Genomic DNA, 4502 nt, shown 5'->3' on the forward strand with positions numbered 1-4502 from the left:
TTTCATTATAACTTGGGGCGGCATTTTGAAAAGCCATAAAAACAAGGCCGCACTAAAGCTGGATTCTGTCCACCGGGGATTCCAAGTGGCCCCTCACGCTCTCGCCTCTCTGCCTCTTTCGTTCTTTCTCTTTTTCCAGCTTTTATTTCTCACTTTCTCTTTTCTTTCTCATCTCAATAAAACTTTATGCAATCAAGATCCTTTCTCCCCTCTTGCCCTGGAATCCTCTTGGCCTCCTGGTCTAAGCCATTAACCCAGCGTAAATCCAGGGGGCTCTATCTCAGATGCGGTTTTGTTTGCCTTCGGGATAGCCGATTCAGACTAGGCCAACACCAATCCAGTGTCCTCTCGGCAGACCAAACATATTTGTCAAGCACTCTTTGCTCTCTGACAAATGTACTGTAGGGTGGTTGCCTCATTCGTTGATGTCTCACACTCACCCACCCCACTCCCCCAAACGACCAACAGTGCCCCCTCTACCCAAGATCGTGAGCCTACAGGCCAAACATCTGAGGAGAATGCTGTCATGGTGGCATTGGGACAAGACCTTTGAAAAAAAACTTGTTTGCCTGAACTGTCAAAGTCTTTGTTTTGGAACACAACGCCGTTTCTGGATTCAATGGTTGAGATATTTTTTCTTCTATTCAGCAAGTAAACAGTTTATCGACATCAGAAGACAAATATCCCCATCAAACTTTTCATAACTATAATGGTATTGGTAAATAACTATCTGACTCTTCTGTGGGGGACGCCATGGAGACTCATGGTATAAGTTATGGCTGAGGACATTGTGTTTACCACAGAGATTTTCTCATCCCAAGTAATGTTTGACTCCATGCACATACTTCCTGTGTTTTCATACTCACTGTGTCTATGCACTGATAAAAAGCCTATATGGCCACAGCGTGTACTATACTATAGGTAATGCGCTTTCCCCCGCTTTTGCCATGTCACAGTAGCCTCTTACTGCAGTGCAGATGGGGTCGCCGGCGGGCCTATTCACTATTTGCTGAAAATACTCAACTACATCATAACAACATTGCTATGACAGTACAGAGAGCCTTAAGTAACAGATTAAGACATAGCCATAACCATTTTTGATGACAGTAAGGTTATAACATAGGCTCTGTGCTAAGGGGTTAATTAAATTCTTACAGTTGCACTTTTGTAGAGTGCCTCTGCTAATTCCTTCCTCTTTTACTTTGAATCAAAGAAAAAGGGGGGCGCACCTTGCATCAATTTTTTTCTTTTTTCTTTATTTTTTGTGCACAGATGCGTTTCGGCGTGTGCCTTCCTCAGTGTGCGGTTGCACACTTGATGCAAGGTGCGCCCCCCTTTTTCTTTGATTCTAAGTATTCATTTGGGACAGCACCCTTAAAAGTTATCAAGAAACCTGAGAGAAGCCTGCTACCTACTTGATTCCTCTTTTAATTTCCAATTTTAAGACAACTCAGTGTCGCATTCCCAAGTTCTCACCTCTCAACCTAACCCCCTCTATATCACCTAGTAGACACATTCACGCAACCAAAGGGACCTTTAGTGTTTGACACCAGCACCATCTGCGCCACTTAGTCCTCTCTCCTCCTGTTCTCGCCATTAGTTCCCTCCTCGATTTCTCGCCTTAGTTCTCTCCTCCTTTTCTTGCCTTTTGATTTGGTTTAGTTCTTCAACTCTACAGCTCCTCTCTTTTCTCAGCCCTTTACTTCCCACTCATTCGGGGCTTACGAGACGCCAGGACAATGGCGGCTCTTGTGCGCGATGGAGAAGAGAAGTATGAGGCTCCTTCAGACGCAGCAGCACACAGGAGGTGCCCCAGCCCTTCAGCTGCAGTCTGGAGGACATAGTGAGATGCTTGGGGATGGCACGGCCTTCAAAAAAAGAGAGAAAAACCTCATTTACATTTCCATACCGGATTAAGCCACTTAGGTCAGGGGGAGGTATGTATTATATACATTTCAACCTCTAGATGCCTTACTCTCTTTGCCCCACCACCGCCAGCGCCACCACCACTTCTTCTGGTGTGGACAACTACTCGCCATTTTAAAGCAAACACTTATTGCCGAGACAATATGCTAATGAATCGGGCAGCGATGCTAATGGCTGATCTGTCAAAGATTTGGCAAAGGATGCGCTCAACTTCTTGGAAAAACGAAAGTCTTTGGGTGCGCGATAAACTGTATCAACTTAAGGATGAAAAAGCCGTACCCACAAACTGCGTCTCATTATTTATTTATATTACCATCATGTTCAAAAAGCAAACGCGTTTCGGCTATCAAGGCACTGATGAAGGCTTGATAGCCAAAACGCGTTTGCTTTTTGGACATGGTGGTAATATAAATAAATAATGATCTGTCAAAGACCAACAGAGGCCCTACGCTTCACCCTGGATCTTCATAGCTTGCTCCAGATTCAAAAAGAATAAAGTACATCTGGGGGAAAAGAAATCCCATAAAAGCACAAATGAAGACGCCACGTCGAAAAATCAGTCTTGCACCTTTCTTAATAAAAAATGAAACATTGCTTGAATCCTTCCCGTTGACTCACCAGATTGTGAGGGACAGGAGCACAGAGGATATACTGCTTTCCTTTTCTTTTTCTTTTTTTTGGGGGGGAGGGGAGGGGAGGGAGGGGACAGGATTGAGACAGGACAGTAAAGAGTGGGACAGTAGGGAAGTGGGAGAGACACGGGGGAGAATCGGGATATTACCAGGATCGGGAATCGAACCCTGGTCACCCGCGTAGCAGTCCAGTGCCCAGCCGACTGGGCCGATGTACTGCTTTTCTAAATCACTCAAATGCATCAGTTATGATTTGTGTTATATGTAGATATCAGAAAGCCAAAGACTGAGGGTAAGGGTCTGTGTCTGCTAGTGAAGTTGCTCTTCTTGAGAAATGGGTGAAAATTGAAAAAAAAAGCAGGAAGCAAAAGAATGAGGAGACTGAAAAGGAACAACAGAATGATTTGAAGGAGTGGAATTTTTCCAACTGAACAAACAAACACACACAACCAATACACACACACACACACACACACACACACACACACACACACACACACACACACACACACACACACACACACACACACACACACACACACACACACACACACACACACACACACACACACACACACAGGGACGGAGTCACATTAACACACACATACATACGCACGCACGCACGTAAGCACGCACACACACAAGCACGCACACACACAAGCACGCACACACACACACACACTCACACACACACACAAACTAGCCCATTTCGCCAGCCCATTCCATCAGAATACATTAATATCCTCAAGTGTTGGCACGGACGTGCAGGCACTCAGTGAAGGCACTAAACAAAGTGCGCGGTGGCTCGGAGGTCTGGGATCTTCAAACAAACCCCCCACCGGGTGTCATGGGGACCGGGAAGTGGAATTAACCGCTATATTAGCTGACCTTCACTGCCTCTTGTTTCTCCCAGGCAGCGAGTCCCTAGTCCTGGCCGCCCGGGAGGGGGGGATGGAGGGAGGGAGGGAGGGAGGCTCCACTGCTAGGGGTGCGTCACCAGGGTCTCCCAGCCCAACAATGTGGGCATTTCCCCCCACAAGCAACACACACACACACACACACACACACACACACACACACACACACACACACACACACACACACACACACACACACACACACACACACACACACACACACACACACACACACACACACACACACACAACACACTCTGGCTGCTGGGTTTACTGAGCAAACACGACCCGGTTCTGCCAAACATAAATGCCCCAGCGGCTCCCACATTCCCGCCTGCTCCTGTCTGCCACAGGCTTTTGTGTGGATCCACTGCGGAGCAGAACCACCACCACCACCACAACCCCGCCTCACAGCCCACCAGCAGCCCCCGTTCCCCCCACGAAGAGGGGGCCAAAGCAGGCCTACATGGCAGTGCGGAGACTGGAAGTGGCCTCCGTGGTGGAGTCAGGAGGAACAGACTTTTGTCAGTCGTCGCCAAAAAAAAAAAAAAGCTCACGGTAAGAGTGGCTCACCGCTGCCAAGCTGTGGCCAATCCCGTCCCTGTAGCGGAGGAGGGAGACGCTAGCGTGTCAGTGTCTGGGTTTGGCGTGGTGCCCTCCAGGGCCTCCTCCATGTGACAAGGATCAATAAAATAACATGAATGGAGGGAAAATCCTTTAAAAAATTTCAGCCCCTTCATTTTTACAAGTATGAAATCTGGTTTTGCCATTGCCACTCGCCTGCTATTACTCCCCGTAGAGGGATCTGGAGCCAACTGAGAAAAGTAGTCCTTGACTCCAGCTACATTTGGGATTCCTTTTGCCGTGCCAGACACTTACGGCTGTTAACACTGTCCTCGAAAAGGTTTTCAGCAGTGAGTGAGGAGAGCCGAAATGTTAACTTTCACGAGCAATGTTCTGGCGCACAGATGTCACGTGTGTTGGGTCCGTCTACAAATATTGTTGTTCTTCATAGCTCTTTGAAATT

The sequence above is a fragment of the Engraulis encrasicolus genome, chromosome 2 (assembly GCF_034702125.1).
Source record: "Engraulis encrasicolus isolate BLACKSEA-1 chromosome 2, IST_EnEncr_1.0, whole genome shotgun sequence".
Lineage (NCBI taxonomy): Eukaryota > Metazoa > Chordata > Actinopteri > Clupeiformes > Engraulidae > Engraulis > Engraulis encrasicolus.